This window comes from Podarcis filfolensis, assembly GCF_964270895.1.
Source record: "Podarcis filfolensis genome assembly, chromosome: 1".
In the NCBI taxonomy this organism is placed as follows: domain Eukaryota; kingdom Metazoa; phylum Chordata; class Lepidosauria; order Squamata; family Lacertidae; genus Podarcis; species Podarcis filfolensis.
In genome coordinates, this window is record NC_139604.1 from 85,378,894 (window position 1) to 85,398,777 (window position 19,884).

A 19,884-nucleotide genomic window follows, 5' to 3' on the forward strand; every position below is an offset into this window, starting at 1 on the left:
ATAACTTTATTGGCCACTCAAGTTCGGTGGTGTAGGGCAGGTAGCCACATTTCCTTTACTATCTCATTCAGCTTCTCAACAATCTGTGTGAGACAAGTCAGTTTCATGCCCATTTAGCCAATGGGGAACTGGATCTGAAAGATAAAAGACTTATGAGGCTACCCCAATAATCCCAGTGATGAAGCAAGACTTAAATCCTAACTCAGGGCCTTTGACATCCAGTATTTTATCCGCTGCACTGCTGGACCATGCCTTTGCCTCTTAACTTTGATTGCCTACAAAGCTGAGGAACTGGCAGGCTTTAATCTGAGATAAGGGTCTCCCCAGGAAACACGGGGCGCAGTACAACAGCACATGCGACACAAGCCACATCCACACATCTGTGGTAAGCATGAAAGTGCCAGAACCATGAGAGAAGGGCCAATCAATACAGCCTTTCCCACTTGACATGTAGGGCCAATTTCCACACTGCCGCAAACGCTTGTGTGCACACACACATCTGCAAGAGAGAGAGAACAGAACCACAAAAGCCAACTAATTTGAATAGATTTAAACTTGAATTGTGATCATGAAGTGGAATATTAATCCATTTGCCTAGGAAACTGTTTATGAAGAAAACGTTCCCAGCCTTGTTAGCATATTTTTAAAGCAATAGTATTCTCACTCTGCCAAGACACAAAGGAATCTAGAATAGTATGAGCTTCTTCTGTACATGTCCCCTTGCTATCTTGATAAGCCATTGCCCTGGGCAGACTAGAGGAACCAACTTCAGTGCTTTATTTCAACGAAGGCTCATTTTTCGACAACTCTGAATATATTCCAGAAGCTGCTGTCAGGTCCTGAGTAGAGCAGCAGCAGAGGCAAGGGGGTGAAAACTGATTAGTTTCTCTGTCCCACTCATTAGCCATGTATAACCCATACATGCAATCCTCGTTATACCACGGGTCAGCTATAAGCTGCATCTTTGCACATGGAAAACTGCTAAATGGGGGGAAATGAACCAGATGAGATCAGTGTTTGAAACTCCCATTGTCCTAGGCACATTTTGTGACAGGGAATTTCATTAGTGCGAGCAGTTTCTGAGCTCTGGGCACAGTACTGCACCTAAGATTTCAGATTAAAACTGCAAAATGGAAGGAAAGGAGGACCTTTTTCTGCCTCCCCACTTACAGCTACTCTCTTAAGATTGGATAAGAGACCCTCTTAAAAATATTAGGGGGGTGGGCAGAGGAAAGACTAGACCATGTGAAAAATGAACATAATATTTTTAGCTGCAGTTCATTCATTTTCAGCTTTTTATTCTTGTTATAAAAAAGTGCACTAGGACATTCCGTTGTTGCGCCCATAACCTAGGTTTAAGGCGCTGTTTAGCTCCTAGCTTTCAGATCTCAGTTTCTAACACTGGATGAGATCACTGTGTTGACATCTGCACAGGGTCAGGAGAGGGGGCCAGACCATTTCGTGTCACACTATTATCAAAAACATTTCACCCCAATCCTCTTTTGCCTTTTGGGGACAGAACTGCAACATGGGTAAGTGCAGGACCTATGGGTGGAATTCAACATCTTACTATCACAACAGTTCCATCAGCATTTCAGTTTGCCAGACAAAACAATCTCACCTCTCCTCCTTCCATGTGCTGTTCTGAGATTCTCCCAACCCCTAGAGCCAATGGAGGGGGAGTCCCATTGAGCTAGTGGGACATGTGGCACTGGCCCCCTCTAGTGTAACTGTTTAGCTGAATCCAGTCCTATGTCTTCCATATGAAGGTATAGTTAGGACTGTTCTTCTCTGCATTTCCATAAGAATTGGTAATGAAAATTCCATGCAAAAGATACACATTGTGCCTTCCTCTCATCACTCAGTTGCCTTATCCCTCTCCCGCATGTCGAGGCTCAAGAGGCTAGATTTTCAGGGTCAAACTACTTGATTCCCATATACGTAGCAGCAAAGCCCCAGTTTCACATTAGTTATCACTGGAACAGAGGCATTCTGGAAATCAGCAGGGCTTCCTGGCAGTTCTTTCTGTCTAACCAGGCAGCTAGGATAGACATGAAGCTGTTGGTTTGCAAATTACTTATACACACACACACACACACACACACACACACACACACAAAATCCTGCCAGAAGTGAGCAAACTGTGGCTTTGCTGCCTACATTAACTGTCTGGCTGAATGATAACTTTGTTTCCTGAAATGAAATGTTGCTGCCTTGCAGGCAGGGTAGATAGCAAAGCTTGATGGCAAGAGTTAGATTCCAAACACATTTTTATTCTTTCCATATCTGAGAAACCATAGGGGCAGGACAGTGCTTGCTGGGATTGTTGGCTGAGAGTGCTGTTGCCAGACCAATAAATAAACAAATAAATAAAAATTGGGGGGTCGAACTAAGAAATCCTGTGTTAAAACAGCCCAGAACACTCATCTCTGCACGCCACATCATGCTACATGGCAAAATCTGTGTGCACATCAGTCAACCAAATTCTCCTAGCTAAATTCATCTCAAGAAGTAAGTATGGTTTTTCAAACAGAGTAAACAGTTTCATGGAATTAGGAGCCTTTTCACTAAGATCAAGGTTGCCCCTTGAGATATACTGCCCTGAGAAGAATTGCTTTTATATACTAGCTGAAGGCAAGAGGGAGGGGTGTGTGGTGGGAAAGCATGACATTATACATATGTGGAACTCCGACAAAATTTAAAAGCTTGACTCCAACCCTGACAGGAATTGTTCATGTTATTCCCCACTCCACCCCAACGCCCAGCACAAGTCAATTCTGCACTAAAAGGTTCAAATCCCGCCAGAGGCAACTTAAACCCTCACATTCCTGAAGTAAGCAGTGTACAGATCAACTCTCCTGAATAAAACTTAAAGTTTGAAGGTCACCTGTGCTCACTCTGGCCCACTGTTAAAAACATTTCCTTTGTGTTTTTACGGTGCATTCCTTCAATCCCTTTATTATGCCCAGCCTCTGTCCTTGAAGAAATTGTGTTTCTATCTTGCTTGTGGGAAACTTTGCTACCAAGGTGTATGTATCACCTCGTTTCACTGTGCGAATTATGGTTCTGTAGCCTTAATAACAACAACAACAACAACAGACTAATGATTTTGGAGAACAGAATGTACATGCAATTAAATATTATGTTCCTCTTCCTTAAAATTAGACAGAGGATTAGTTTTTATTAGTTTTTATTTTAGTTAGCACAAGTTTCTCAACCCAAGTAAAAGAGGTACTGGGTTAATAGTGGAAGGAATTATTTAGAGGATGACAAAAGTCCCTTAGGAGGAATTCAGGAAAGAGGAATCGGCCTGTGGCAATAGGGAGGAGATAGGGAGAGATATGCCAGATAAAAGGTAACGGTAAAGGACCCCTGACAGTTAAGTCCAGTCTCAGACGACTCTGGGGTTGCTGTGCTCATCTCCCTTTACAGGCCGAAGGAGCCGGCGTTTGCCTGCAGACAGTTTTTCCAGGTCATGTGGCCAGAATGACTAAGCTGCTTCTGGCACAACGGAACACTGAAACCAGAGCATCGCACGGAATCACTCTTTACCTTCCCACCGGAGCAGTACCTATTTATCTACTTGCACTTTTGGGCATGCTTTTGAATTGCTAGGTTGGCAGGAGTTGGGACTGAGCAACGGGAGCTCACCCCGTCGTGGGAATTCGAACCGCCAACCTTCTGATCGGCAAGCCCAAGAGGCTCAGTGGTTTACACCACAGCGCCAGGTAAGGGAATTAGTAGGAATATATTTGATAGTACAGCTGGGATTAGGGAAAGTAAATAAATTTCTTGGTTTGGAGCCAAGTGGGTAGGTGGCTTCATTTCAAGGCCATGACCATCCTTGACCTCCTATTCTAAAAGCAAACACAGAGAAGCAGAGAGAAAATGGCCACAGGTGCACATCTTTGGAATGCGTGTAGGATATGATGGAAATGCAGATTTGAGAAGTGTGAAGAACAGCAGAGATACTTTGCAGCCTTTTTGCCAGATGTGCCTCAGAGCCACATCATACTATTGTTCACCTGATAAAGAGGTGTCCCTGAATTAAATCTCTGGCTTTTCCCAATAAGCATTTTTCAAAATATCATAAAGGAAAAAGTAACAGCAGAAGAAGTTTTATTTAAGGAACCAAAACAGGCATTCTTGGGAAACATACCCAAGACCCATGTTTTCCAACATATTGCAGAATTCAGGGGCAGACACTTGCTGGGGAGAATCAGAAAGTGGGAACCACCTCCCTAAACGCCTCCTGCACTCAGCTCTTCCCTGAAATTGCTCCCTGGCCATTCTGCACACATATACACACCAGCTGGCTTCCGAAACTAGAAGCGACCTTAGCCAGGGAAATACTTAAGGAGGGAATCAGTAGGTGGAAAGAGCATCACATAGCAACATAGGAAGCTGCTGTATTACAAGTCACACCATTGGTCTGTTTTGCACAGTATTGTCTACACTGACTGGCAGCAGCTCTCCAGGCAGGGTTGGCTCCCAGCCCTAAGTGGGGAAGCCAGAGTTTGAACCTGAGACCTGCTGAATGCAAAGCAGAGGCTCCACCACTGAGCTATGGGTCCTCCCTCTTATTACATGCTGCAAATGGCTGCAGTCCCTACTTTTCATTGTAAGGGTGAATATGGCTGGGAACTTTATGTTACCCCTTGTAATGGACATTAGGCTGAACTTTTGGCATAAGAGGCTCTATTTCTACTGTACAATACTGGTAGAAACCCACTCCCAGTCCTTTGGACTGGGTAGACCATACATCTAAAATTAAAGTGCAACTATTAAACCTTGTTCTTAAGGTCCGTGTTTGCCCTCTATGGGGAATAAGCCTAATTTTCATTCATCCCCAACTCCAATCCTAAAGAATGCAAATACTTTACTATCAAAACCATCAGCCTGTCTTAATCCTCTCTTCCTCATCCTCAGTCTGCTTTGCACAGTACCCCCCTGATTTCCTTCTCAGTGCCACACTCCCCTGTACCACTAGTGTGAATGCATTCTTTGAAGCATACCTGGTAAATCCTGCTTTAAAAGGTGCCCCAGTTATTTTAAATAGCCATAAACAGCCTGCTTTGGACAAGAACATTTCTTGCTTCAACAGCCTGAGTTTCAATTGCAAAATTCAGCATTTCTGCCTGAGACTGCTAAAAAAAAGGTTCCATTCATAGTTGGACTACTGCAGGGCATTGTAGAAAAGTCTACTTTTGAAAATTCAGTGCATGACTACAAAACTGCTTGACCGAAACTTTGCAATGGAAGCACATCTGACTAGTGCTTCACTATCTTAACTAGCTCACAGTCCATTTCTGTACCCAATTCAAGGTGTTGCTTTTGACCTTTAAGACCCATCGGGACTTGGGATCAGGGTACCCGAAGAACTACTGCTCTTCACACATACCTACGCAACCCTTGAGAACTTCAGAGGACCTTCTTCAAGTGTCTCCATCCAGTAAGGTGTGGTGAGTGACTATAAGGAAATCTACCTTTCCAGGGAAGGCTTCCTGGCTTTGAAATGCCCTCCCACATAGCACTTACCTTTGAGTCACTCCAGCACCAGCCTCTTTATCTGTTTTAGATTTATATATGTGACTATTTTTATGCTGTGTTTATACTTCTATTATTTTTGAATTTCAAATGGTTTTATTTCTTCTTGTGAGCCATGCTGGACACACAGGACAGTCTATAAACACTGTAAACCAGGCTTGGGTTGCCAAACGTTGTTGGATTACAACTCCCATCAACCCTGATCATCAGCTAAGTTGGCTGAGGATCACAGAAGTTCTCAACCAACATCATCTGGGATCCAAAAGTTGAGGAACTCTGTGCCAATAAATAGCCTAGACTGGATGTTGACAAAAGCTCCTTCCTTGTTCCCCTTCTCTCTCACACACCCAGATATCTTGGTATTTAAATTGATGAATCAAAGCTTTGAGGGAAATAAGAACTCTGGAATTTTGGTGCCCATACTACAGAGTTGCAGAAGCAGAAAGAATGGATAATACTGACTTGACACTGATATGTTCTGGATTATGAACTAGTCCTGACCTCACCAACCTTGCAACCTCAAGATGTTTTGGAATGGCTGGACAGGATGGGAATTGTAGTACAAACATCTGGAGGGTTTGTCAACCCTGGTTCTCCCCCATCCCCCAAATTCTTATTTCAACAATATTTCCTTAAAACTATTCTGTGAAGGCTAAAATGTAATACAGGTGTCTCAATAAACCTGTTTCATATTTTAGTCTTTGCGGAATGATTCTGCACACCTAAATTCAAAGGTGTGAGTGAGACGTCCAATCCGCACATAATGGATGTGGGGAAAGCCTTGCTGCAGGGAGGGCTACTTTAGGAAAAGAAGCATCGATTGGATGGTGGGGGCTCCAGAGGAAATATTCAGCTTGCAAAGAAGAAATCTGTATGCGAGGTAGAACTGTTCTCAGGACAAAGTCTGAAGGCTTGCTGAGTGTTCCTATACTTTTCTTAAGCCTGTTCAGGATGAGACCTATGTTGCTGTTGTTAACATAAGGGAGCATGATTTCACATGTTTTATACAGTGAGTGCTCACGACTTTCACGCCATCAGATTCCATTCAGTCCTCATAATCAATTAGAATGGCCCCACCAGCTGGAGAAAGCTTGGCCTCTTCCAAACAATAGGTTGCTATTTGAGTGCTGGAAAAACAGAATATCCCTGAAACAGATGCACTTTCTTAAGGGAAGATGTCAAGAGTCCAATACAGCAGAAGCAACAACTTTGCTTTTATTGTTGTGCTACAGACTGATCATCTGGAAAGGCATTTCGGTCTCATTTATCTCCTTGTTCTAGACCACTTTAGGAAATAAGAGTGCTCCCATTTCAGCTAAACATTTCATTTCCTCCCCACAAATCGTTGCCCCAAAGAGGCCAAATGAGAGTCAAACAAGAAGGAAGTGGTATCTTGTCGCTGCATTCTTTCCTCAGTGGTCATTTGTAACTAAAGGACCGATGAAAGGCATGTTTTGCTGCCTCCAAAATTAAATAAGGCAAGCTACTAGTGCCATGCTGAAAATACAAGTCAGGGAAATCCTAACCCACCAGGGAATGAGCTGTAGATAGAGAAATTAGAAAGGCTGGTCTAAGCACTGAGTTTGGGGACTCCAGCTGCCGGCTTAATTACATCGGAAAACAAAGCGATAACAAGAGAAAGCATTACAAAGCCTGCAAAAAGCAACATATCCTAAAACCTCTGCTCCAGCCCAGGCTCCAAGTTCCAGATAAGAATGAAAATCGCTACCCCTTGGCAGGCTGGAGGAGGAATCCCAAAATAAAACATTAAGTTGCAGATGCCCTTACCTGACCCATCCCATGCATTTCTCCAGCGCTGTGCTGCTCTGGCATCCCATATCACAAGCAAGGCCAACCTAGTCCCCAAAACTTGCATTTGGAATCAGAGTCATCTAGCTTAACAAAACTAGAAATCATGCTGGCGTTTCCTGACACCTCTTCTTCCAAAGAGCCAGCTGCCTGTACCTGGATGAGAGACTCCTAGTTCTAAGCCAGCCCGGCGATTCCCACGTGTCTCTGCAGTCACATACAGAAAGTCTTCTCCCGCCACCGCTCCATCCCCTTTACCTGTGGACGAGCCCTCTCGACCTCCTGCACCACCACAAACTAAACACAACACACCTTTGCTCTTCGTGTTAGCTGATCCAAAATAGCCTCTATCTACATTCAAAGCAAGGTGGTCGCCGTTGTTGCAAAAAAGGGTGGGCGGGCGAGCCAATCCTTTACTTTAAAAACCCTTGCTGGATCGCCTTGTACAATAAGGTAGTTTTTCAAGAGTTGCAGGGGAAACTAACCTGGGCTAAAATCGCGGAGCGAACACGCACCGTAAAGAAAGACAAACGCGATTTGACGGCGGCATAAGCTTCCGTGGGCTGTAAGGCACGAAGTGGGTTGGGTGCTAGTCCACGAAAGCTTACGCCACGTTTGTTTGTTTTTTAAAGAAAGGGCGAATAAATAAATCTGTTCCGCCTTTAAGGCGCTGCCTGCATAGCCTGCATTATTAGGCTGCCTCCAGAGCGGAAAAGTGCATTTCCATTTGCCTCCTCGGTGCCCAGGAATAACCGACCCAGAGCATCACGTCTCTCGCCCACCCCGCTCGCGCTGCATCCTCTCGCTTAATAAGAGAGAGAATTGGGGGAGAGAGGGAGCGAGATTGAAGCCTTCCTGCCGCTTGCGTTGGCCAGAGAAGCGGCGTCCTGGGTGCCCCCTCCCGCCCTGGGCAAGAGGGACTTGCCAGGAGCCCCCGTCACGTCCTGCCTTCCCCTTGCAGCCAGCTACCTTCGGAAACGAGGAGCCGCTCTGGGCACCGCGGCGGGTGTCCGCCTCATCTCAAGGGCTTCCAGCCAGAGTCGCCGGCCGCATCTCCCCTCGGTCCGCAGCTCAGGCTCGCTCGGCAGCGGCGGCGCGCGGCCACGGCGGGAGGACCATCCTCCGGTGTGTCTCTCCTCGGGGCTGAGCTCTGGCTCTCGCCAGCCCACCGCCCCCCCTTCCCCTCCCCTCGCACGACGACGCACGCGCGACCGCCAAAGGAGGAGACCCACGCGCAGCTCGGGCTACTCCGACCCTCCCCGCGCGCCTTTTCTTTCTCGCTGCGGCGGCGCCCGCTTCCTTCCCTCAGACGCTTCGGCGCGGGCTGCGAGGTGGGCGAGGGCGGGCGAAGGGGGAAGAAAAGTCCCGCGCTTTCGTCCGCAGCCGAGCCGCCGAAGTATCCTTTCGGCAGTAGCTGCTGCTCTCCAGACCAGTCTCTCTGAAACCGGTGCGGACCTATTGGCCGACCGCCTTCCCTGGAGAGCGAGGAGGGGTTTTGTTTTGTTTTTTTTATACCGGCGGAGGTTGAGCTCCCTTCCAACCGCACAGCCAGCAGCAAGGAAACGGTGCAGGCGGCGGCGGCATCATCATCCTCATCATCATCAGGGAGCTCCCCTCGCCGAGCCAAATCTGCAGCAGAAGCAGCTGCCGGCCCCTCCCGCCGCGGCCCATCTCCGGGGTCGGAGCGCAGCCCGCGCTCTGCTCTGCCTAACTGAGGAAAGCGCGGGCGAGGCGGCGGGCGCGCGTGGGGGAGGGTGGGGGACCCCCCGCCGGGCCTCTCCTCCGCAGCGCGCTTCCTTTCGAGCGAAGGGAATTCGGCGCGAGCAGCCGCGCGCGTCACGCCGATTCCGCCTGAGGCGATTCGGCGGTGGCATCGGACCCCGGCGTGAGCTTGCTGCTGCCGGCGGTGTTGGTGCTCTCGCCGTGCTCTTTGTCCAACCAGCGGACAACTTTCCAGCTTCCAGATGGCTAGCCTGAGCTTCTCACTCGCTCTCTTAAAGGCGCCGCCGCCGCGCTAAAAGATGTCGGGGGTTGTGAGGCGGGAGAATCTCTGGAGCGGCCGCTGTCCGTAGCGCGCGCAACTTCAGCCGTCGCGGCTGACCGCTGCGGGGCGCTGTGGGGCTCGCTGAGGAGAAGACCGCGAGCTTCTCTCAGTTAGGGATGTCTCCCAAGTCAGGCATCACCCGTATTCCAGGCGTACATATCAGCTCCCTAAAATACTTACGAAAGCTTCTCCAAGGATGTCACGGCTGAGGTTTATAGTACCAGCTTGGTTCAACTGAATGAAGTTTTTTTTTATTATTTATACTTGATAGGTACCTTATAAACAAATCAATGAAACATAACATTGAGCTATAAAAATCTCAGCATAACAACCCAAACACACCATAAATATCATGCCAATCACAGGAGCTTTTTGAAAACAACCCCCCCCCCAGCTCAGCTGAAACCACCAGTCATGCCACACAGACTAAAATGAGATTTTAAAATGGGGGGGGGGGGAGGAGGAGTCAGGCTGAAGTTAAAAAGACAACAACATGAACATGTGCTTCCTTTGGGAAAGTATTTGGTTGGGGGGGTGCACCACCAAAAAGGTCCTCTCTGTCGTGACCACCTTCCAAAGTTTGGTTAGAGGTAGCACTCAGATAGGGGCTGAAGTACATACAGGTAGGAAGTACATGCAGAAGGAAATCTTCCCTCAGGTATGGACATCCCAAGCCATGTATACTTTATAGGTCATAACCAGGATTTTGAAGTGGGTCCAGAAACTAATTGGAAACCAGCGAAGGTGAAAATAGACTGGATCTACTGAATAGGTACCAATAGGTCTAAATTATTTTACGGCCGGAATTCACTAATCTTCACTAATTCTCTCAAAGTGGCCTCGTGGCCCCAGAGTTTGCATTGTTTGAAACTGGCAGACCCAACCTTTCTCACCATTTGAAGGGAATTTACTGAGCATTTGAGAATGCATCTTTTCGTGTTCTTGGTTCAACCCTACAAGGGTACACAGTACACCTAGGGAGCAGGTCCCTTTCTCCCTGGAATATCCTCATGGTGACTGTGTGAAGCCCATCATGTTGACTGTTGCACTCGGGGCCTCACACCTGAAACAGTGAAAAAGAAAACATGTTTGCAGATTGTATATCTCATAAAGGGACATTCAGTAAACAAGCCCTATATCTTATTTAACTTTCCTCCAAGGGCCATCTGATGCATATTTTCTCAGTGGAACCATTGAACTTAATAGGACTTACCTGCAAATAAATGTGAATAGGATGTAACCCTCATTCATACATTCCACTTTATAAGTTCAGGTTAAGCTGACATGGTGTTGCTAGATTAATACAGTGAAGCTGTAAAAGACATGTTGATTGCTATTGCTGTCAGGTTAGGAAATGTCAGGTCCCTAAGTCTTCCCTGTGTGTTAAAATTCTATCTGGTTAAATTCACAAAAATGTGGTTTGTGACTTTTGTAGCTGTGAATGAAAATTGCACCTAAGGCCCAGTTCCATAGGTGGTACAATGGAACAATAGCCCAACCAGAAAACTGTCTTCCCCACCTTTTGTTCCTGTCTTGCTGGCAGAGTGCAATGCCTTACTATTCAAGCTGTTTGCTTTGGCTGCTGGCTGGAGCTCAGGACTTTGGCAGCATGTATTAAATGGTTTTATGAGCAAGCAGTTCACCCCCTTTGCCAATGCGTTCATGTATACTTTCATACATTCTGCCTTAGTTCCAGCCAATCGCTATGGCTTGCTTCAGCTTTCTCTGAGATGCAGGCAGAATGCACTAATAAGGAGAATCTCAGCAAAGGGACCAGAACACTTTGACATAAACATCTTGCCTGAACCTAACTGAAGGATGGAAGAGAAAGACACATGGATAAGTTTGAGGCAACCAGGAAGAGGAAGAGGGATACCAAACCACCCTCAAGATAGCCTACTGTACTGTCAATGTAATAGTATCCCTAACAGATTCTAGGAACTATTCCTATTGAAGCTGGTGTTCAAGAGTCCACCTTCTTACTCTACTACCTGCCTTCTAGGCTGGAATGCTTTGAAACTGGCAATTTGGGATCTCCAAAGGTTCCCAATGCAATTTTTCTTCTCTAACCAAGTAGTAATCATTCCAGGTTGAATATGTGCTAAAATAAATATGATATTGCATATAGGTAGATTTCCACTGCCCTTTCTATGCTTATTTAAATGATTTTCATTTACCTGTTTTACCTGTTTTCATTCAATTGCTGCCTTCTTAGAGACAGGCCGTAGCTCAGTGGCAGAGCATGCAGACAATCCCAGGTTCAACCCTAACAACTCCAGGTAGCGCTGGGAATGTCACCTGCCTGAAACCCTAGAGAGCTGTTTCTAGTCGATGTAGATAATATGCGCTAGAATGCTAGATGAAACAATGGTCTGTCGTGGTCTAAATCAACTTCCTGTGTTTCTTTTACTGATTTAGGGCACACTTGCCCCTCTGCCTCTTGGTAGTGCATTGATTGGCTCACTTATTTGGCTCAGTGGTTGGCCATCTGAATTGTTTTTTTCTGACCCATTTGTCAATGCCCTTCTGATACAACTTAGTGTTTGTGTCTGGTTGACACCTTTCCTCTGCCAGAGCTCCTGTGCAATAACTGCTGCAGAAACTAAAGGAAGTGATGTTTTCCATCACTATCACTATCCCTAGCTCAGGAAAATGTATTCTGTTGGCAGCTCTTAAGTGCAGATCATTTACAAACAATATCTGCTTCTACGTGATAGCTTGGGAAGGCTTCTTGTTATTGTTCTCTGTTCAGAAAATGGCAGGTGCATTTTAGCTGCACCTAGGAACTGCAGGTGAGGGCCACAAGATGCATTACGTGGAAGGTCCTTGACTGCATCTTCTGCCTTTCTACCTGTTCTCCTCAGGGGTGCACTGGAGCCATGCCACAGGGGAAGCAGTGATCCCTGTATACTTTCCCCTACATTGCTCTTGGGGCTTTCCATGAGATGGGATGAAAGGGTTAACCTCTTTTCTCCTACATTATAGTCCCAAACCAATTTTTGGGCATCCTGTGTGCATTTCTTTTCTTTCAGGAAAATAAAAATACATTGGGAGATCCAATTACAGTTCTTCCTCATAATGTTTAGTTTGTCCCTAAATAAAAACATTAATAGAATCTTAATTAGAATTTTAAATTAAGCCTGCAATCTTAAACATACTTAGCTGGACATAAATCTTGCTGGAATCAGTATTACTTGCTTCTAAGTATATACAGTTAATTATCGGCACATTAATGTGAAACATAACAGTGCTTCTGTTTGGAAAGGATTAGTATGGGAGACAGAACTTTCCCCCACAGACTCTGCTTCACCACTTCCTGGCCTCTCACTAAGTTTTTTCCTGGTCTTGCAACACTATCATATGTGGCCAGCTACTGAGCAGTTTCCCATTGATATTCCACAACCCTTGCTTCCAATTACTGGAATTTTTCGCTGGGGCTAGTTTGACACAGCACACCAGCAACATGTCACCTTCTTCAAAAAGATCACAATTGTCCTTGCTTAGTTATAGGTCAGTTGCAATATGGCAATAGCCTGGATTGGCTGTGGTCATCACTGAGCCCCTATTTGACTAGCACTCAAATATGTCAGATTGCTGTTGAGTCAGTTTGACCCAGTAGTAGCACTGTAAGAAACTACCTTCAGGAGGGAAAATGCACCCTGGGGTTCTATAGGTTCCTAATATTTTTGCCATGGAACCCCAAAACCTGGGGAAACATGGGAGCATAGATCTCTCATGGGTACAAAAGCTAGCATCTGGGTGGTGCTGGAAAATCAAAGCAAGCAGTTCCAAGGGAGAGGAGAGGATGGGGCTGCTGTAGGCTGCCAATCACAAATTTGTATGATGAACTGCTAGGGACTAGACAGAAATATGGAACAGAAGGACATCATTCCTCCACTCCAGTGACTTCCCTAATGCCAATTTGCTGAGGGTTTTTATTGTTGTTGTTGCCTGAAAAAGCCTTACTCAAATTCTTGTTTTGTCATCGTTTTGCACTGATTGGGTGTGCTAGAAATAATACTGCCTGCCATAAGCACACTGGATCTGTGATGTGATGTGCTTAGAAACTTCCCTGCAGCTACAGGAAGGAAAGTCTTCCATGTGTAATTTATACTGAAGCAGTAATTAAAAACTATACTGGAGGAAACCACCTTAGACAAGGATCTAAGCCGAATAAGAGAGTCAAGGCTTTAAATCGAAGTTCAGTTATGTGAAGTCTTCAAACAGTTGGGCGGGGGAGAGAGTTTGGTGAATTTCAAGGTGACCCAAGTCAGTTATCTAAAAATAGGAAAGATGTTTCCAGCATCTCCAAACATTTGTGTGTTTCCCCCTCTGTCCAAATGTATTTGAATACGGGTCTTATGTCTTCTGCTGTATTCTACACCCACTTCTGGCAGTTAACAGTAAGAGCCCATTTATAATTCTGGATACCGTAATGGCAACATTCATTTTTATGGGTCCCATCTTGCTTAGTGTGTATTTAATGTGAAGTCCAAAGGGTTATAAAGAATTACAGTAATTATTATTTAACACTGCGTTTAGAAATACTCTCGCTCCCAGAGGAATGTGCTGCTTAATAGTCAGATTTGACTGTGATCAGGCAGGCTCACGTATGACCAGGCATAGGTAGCACCCCACAACATGACCAAGATGCTGTGACCTGGGCTTAAAACCTCAGATTACAAATCCATCATCATTGCCAACCAATTTGGGTTTGGTTGAGTTTGAACCCTGGAGTCTTGTCTCAGATGTTCCCAAGTCTCTAACCAAACAATGCACACAAAAATGTATGTGTTAGTGAAAAGTCTACACAAAATTGCAGACATTCATGAGAATAATGTATGAAAATGCATTCTGTTAGGGGATAGCCATTTTCAAAAATACAAATACTATATAAGCTTCCATACAAAAATATGTATATTAGGAGAAATGTGCATGAAAATGCTTACTAGATGATAATACAATGTAAGGTTGGTGATTATTTCCCCTCAAACCGTGCCTTGGGAAGGTTAAATTCGAGGCATCTAAGACAAGCTCCTCCAACTCAAAGTCAGTATTTGAGAGGCAACTGGGGGCATCCAAGGACTGGACTGTGATACATGCATCCTGAGAAGTCTAGGAAAAGAAGAAAATATTGCTTATTGTTCTAACAAGTACTAACATATAATTCAGGTTCTAAAAAATCAGTGAAAATAGCTTTCTAAAATCACGACACACACCCAGAAAATCATAAAACTTCAGGCTAAGGTGCAAACTCAGCATGTACCACTGAGCACCTGGGAATATTCTTCTAATACATGCTTCTTATCCTGATGGAGAAATCACTTATCAAACATGCCTTTGGCCTGAGGGTAAAAATTGTTTATTCTGGGACTCAGCTAACCTTGGTTAGTTCAACCTTTGGAAGAAAAAAAAGTAATAGGCTAGGTTTATTTTCTCACTGGCATTTTGCAGAAGCTGATCAGGAACATAGATTCTTTACAAATGTAGAGAGTTGTATCACTTCAACAGAAGAAGCAGTGGTATATTTTGAGTGACTCCCGTGACTTTCCCCATATCGATTGATCAATTCATATTATTTGTACGACGCCTTTCCAAAGTTAAGACCATGCTCAAGGTGGCTTTAAAAAAGTTACATGACTACAAACATAACAAAAGTAGTCATAAACAATAAATCAAACATAAAAAAACACATAACCAAACTGAACAATTTCTACATAAATCGTAAGATACAAAATAAAGATACAAAAAAATTAACAGCAACAACTCCAGCCCAGCAAAACAATACCCCAGCCCAACCCCAGCAGCCTCAGCTTTTGTGGCTGGAGTCAGCCCGGCCCTGCCCTCCAAGGCCAGGTGGGAAAAGGCCTGCAAGCAAGAGCAGGTCTTCCAGGACTCACCACCAAGATGATATCCATGAGGTCTATGATGAGGCTGTATCAGTTCCTTTAAAAATCAGAGCGTTCCTTTGCACATATGCATTGATAATAGACCTGACAGTTTTGGGGCTTAGAGTGCCTGTTCCAGGACACATTCACAGAGCACAAGCACATGAGATACCGTCTTGCACTCCACCGCTAGTGATACAGGAGAGGGATTTATAGTATGACATATTTTTTGACAGCATTGAATTTTTCTGTCCAAAATGTTCTGCCAGCTAAGAACATAATAAGAGCCTTCCTGGATCAGACCAAATGCCTATTATTCAAACATTTTGTTTCCCATAGCAGCCAACTAGACACCTGTTGTTCTCCAGCGACTGGCATTCAGAGGCCTCTCATCCTCTCTGCAGCCATCATGTCTAGTAGCCATTACTAGCTTTATCATCTAGGGAATTATCTAATGTCATTAAAATTGGTGGCCATCCCCTATTCTATGCTAGTGAATTCCACAACTATGTGCTGTTACTCTTATCAATATAGAATCTTCTACAGTTCAGCTACATTGAATGACCGATCAAATTATGCATCAAATTGTGTCTCTGTTCACTTTCTCCGCTTGATGCATGTTTTTTAGGTCTATATCATGTTCCTCCTTACTCACCTTTTCCTCTAAACTAAAAAGCCCCAATCTTCACCCCCAAAACTTTTGTGGGTTTTTTTTTTGTAAACATGCCAGGCTCTTTGTGTGGTGTCCCCCCACATTCACCAATACCCAACATGATAAATGAGGGAGATATTTAATATAACCCTTCCCCTGTCCACCAGTTATCTCGTTATGTATAGGAGAAGGATCAGTCAGCAATGGAAGGATGAATCAGCCACATCCGCCACTAGGGATGAGGGATAAATTTGATTCAGTTCACATTTAAAGTGAACCTACCAAATCTGCACTTTTTAAAGCATTATTTGAACTAAACCTTTTGAAATTCACACTTCTTCCAATTTTGCAATACAAGCAATGTGTAGAAAATGCACGTAGTAGGGTAAAGTGTGCACTAAAATACATATATTAGTGAAAATAACATACAGATAGGTATTGCATTACAGGAAATTATCTACAAAACCATGTATAATTGTCAAAACAGCATATAAAAATGTGTTTTTTGGGGGGGTTCTCCTGAATTTTCATGAGGTTTTTTAATTAAAAAACCAGATTGCTGTGGAAATTTAAGATTGGGAAACAGAGAAACAGAGAGAGAGAGAACTGGAATTGAAGGACTTACTCATCCCTATCACCCACCCACCAATTCTCCTCTGCCAGAGTCCTTGCCCTGCCCATATTACCAAGCTTGCCAGGATAGTCCATTGCTCTTACCAGCTGTTAATCCAATTCTTGTCCATGGCTTCTTGCCTGTATGGACTTTTCCATTCTTACTGTCCATGGCAACCTGCTGTTGCAAACTGGGTTTTCTCAGGCTGCTTATTGCTGTAATTTTGAGATCCCTCATAGGAGCCACCAAACAGAAGCAGGCTCGGCGGTACTGGCGGGAGAGAAAGGAGCTCTTTATTGCAATATAAACTCGCCCAAAAGTCTGGGGCCATTCCAAGCCAAGCAGCAAGACGGCACAGCCAGCATTTGTTTGGGGGTAGGAGGGAATCGGGAACAGGCAGTATGGCATACAAATGAATGCCACAGAAGGCAGCTGGCTCTTGAGCTAAGTGTGTCACTATTGCTTTTGACACTAGAGACTAGCAGCAGAAACAAACAAGCAGGCTCAAAGAACTCTAGAAGCAGAAGGTGCTGTTTACCATTCAGCAAAAGCTAAAAGTTCGGTGGGCATGCTGTCTCTCCTCTCCCTTTGTATGCTCCTAAGAAGCGACATGGTTTTTAGAAAACAAAACATAGTCATGCTTTTATAAGGAGTCCTTGCAGAAGCCAGACTGGATTATTTTCCTCTAAACCACCCCTTGGAATCTCATCTTCTTCTGAACTGCCCTTAATCTGAAAATATGTATTTATTATTACTTATTTATTTATAGATATAAATAGCTCCATCTCACTTCAACAAACATCCATCTCAACTCTTATCATAATTTTTCCACAAAGTTGCTGGCACTAGGAGAGTTGCTAGAGAGTCACTCTGGTACCAGGACAGAATGTTCACCCTGGACTTAAAGAGAGCCAGATTCAAATATGCAGCTGTGAGACTGACTTCATGGAGCAACACACCAAGGGTCAGTTCAAATGCTACAAAATGTGCAAATGGTCTGCTTGGCTGAGCAACCAGCTCACGTGGCAAAACCAAGCAACTTTGCAAGCTGGCAATACAGGAGTCCATAATGTACACAAAAGTAAGAACCAAGAGAAGACCTCCATTGCTCTCCAAAACTTGTATATCAAAACATCTGATGGACTACACGTCTCTCCATTGATGGCTATTATGTTATAACTCAGAATAAAATTAATGAACATGATCACAGAAAGAAACATCTTCTTCCAATAGACTATAATTCTACCTTGAAAAATGTTTTGGGGAATGCTCTATTTTAAAATAATAAAATTTCTGGAATTTTGAAACTGGGAAGGAAAGCTTATAAATTTGCTCACAAAATTGTTCACAAAATTGATGTAATAGTGCAATGGATAGGTATCAAAGCTAAACCTAAGATCTATGAAATCTCTGCTTAGCCCTAGATTCACTGAGTATACAACCTGCAACCTCAGTTTCCCATATGAAAGCAGAGATTAACTACCGTATGTACCCTTCAAAGACAAATGTGATAAACTTCTGTATAGAATTTTTTTAATGCATAACAGAAGAGTTTTACCATAAATTGCAGGTTACTTTTGAATAGTGTTAATAATATTCATTTGATTTTTCTTCTCCATTATTTCAAACACACGTGCAGCCTTTCCTATTGCCACCCCCCACTGAGCTTTGTTCCTTCTAAAAAAACTTCCTTCTTCTTTATTGTTATTTATTCAGTTTTGGTTCTGGGAAGGAATAAAGAGTGTTAATACTACTGGCAACATAGTCGAAGCCTGTGTTTATTTGTAATAAAAATAAAATTCAAATATGATTTCTTTAGCAAATAGGAAATGAAATATTAATCTGAATTTTCATGCTTTCCACAAGAATAAAGTCAACCAGCTTGGCTTCTGAAAGCAAAACAAAAATAACTCAAAATGTAAATTTAAAAATATATATATAATCATGGGAGAGGGGTAGGAAACTTGACTGATTGAGGTTAGCAGTTCTGCATCACTTCCTCTGCAAACGCTAGGTAGCTTATGTTGATAAGGAAAGGCAATAAGGCAGTGAACAAGGTGGGTGCTGAATGCATGTGATTAGCCACCTTGGTTGTGACCCTACCTTAAAACTAGTCATGGAAATTGCTGACAGCTATACCATTCTAAGTATGACATCTCAAAAAGGCTGTTGCCAAACAGAGGGCTGTAGCTAGGGGGTGGCGAGGTGGGCCCTCACTAGGGGCACAGGCGAGGGGATGCACAAAATTGGCTTTAAAATATGTCCATAAATATATCTATAAATAAAAATATCGACTATTTCCTCATAAGAAAAGGTTTTAAATAGAGGGTGACTTGAATGGGGACGGTTGGAGGAGAGGCGGAAAGAAGAGCTAATTTGTCCATGGCTAGGGGGTGCAATCTGGACAGTTTTGCCAGGGGCGCAAGGTCACCTAGCCGCTGCTCTGTGCTTCTATAGTGCAGGGAAATAACAGTATGTGATCTTTTGTATGCATGGGGGGGGTATTCTTCCTGATAACAATGCAACCGCATTGTCTGTATCCAAAGATGAATTTTCACTAGGAACCTAACAAAGTTATAGGTACAGCCTTTCAGGCTTGCCCATATTTCAAATCCTCTCTGTGCGTAGATTCTGCAACCATTCAGTGCCAAAGTCAGGCAGACACAGGAACACAGGAAGCTGCCTTATATGGAGTCAAACCATCATGGTCTGACTAGCTTAGCTTTGTCTATCAGCATCTCCCAGTAGGACTGGGAACGCCTCCAGTTTGAAACCCTGGAGAGCCCCTGCCAGTCAGTGCAGGGAGTGCTGAGCTGAATGCAACAATGGTCTGACTCGGTGTAAGGTAGCTTCCTTTGTTGAGATGCCCTCCAGATAAGCCCTGCTTATCAAGACAACTGCCTTCTCTCTTCCTTGCCTTGATAACTCATCCCTTGCCTATTACTGTAATTTGAAATTAAACTGAAACGCTTTTTCATTGGCTGTAAGCGCTGCTTCATGCAGTGTAGTAATTCAGGTGATGCTAGTGTGGAGATTTGCCAGATGCTATCAGACAGAGGCACTTGCTTTTGTTCGGTGCCTGGGAATAATTGTTCAATTTTTCAAATTGAAGAAGTAACTTTTTTGAGCTATTTTAGCTTGTTGTCTTGCCCTGGCGTTGTAACTTCACCTTTAGCTATTTTAGCACTTTAGTCGTAGTAATTTGATATTTTAGTGTTTCTTTTCATTTGGTGCAGTCTGCTCATTTTTTCTCCCTGGATAAGTCTTTTCATTCATTCAGTATTGCCCATTTTGACCCTCAGAAGCTTCTACCCAGTCATTTCTGGGTACC

The 19,884-nt window shown here is 44.1% G+C and overlaps 1 protein-coding gene across 5 annotated transcripts in view; it reads right to left on the minus strand.

The window, feature by feature from the left end:
* The window catches only part of CHST1 (carbohydrate sulfotransferase 1), a 56,279-nt gene that overhangs the window by 17,250 nt on the left and 19,145 nt on the right, over nucleotides 1–19,884 (minus strand). Inside the window, exons 2-4 of one of the 5 annotated variants that reach the window (XR_014541838.1) lie at nucleotides 16,658–16,823; nucleotides 14,350–14,515; nucleotides 9,879–10,463 (exon numbers count right to left, since the gene is read on the minus strand). The gene's annotated coding sequence lies outside the window, so the exon portion shown is untranslated. Of the gene's footprint in view, nucleotides 1–7,335; nucleotides 7,794–7,841; nucleotides 8,249–8,325; nucleotides 8,497–9,878; nucleotides 10,464–14,349; nucleotides 14,516–16,657; nucleotides 16,824–19,884 lie in introns of those variants that run through there. The other 4 variants (XM_083587142.1, XM_083587141.1, XM_083587147.1 and 1 more) reach the window with 4 other exon arrangements.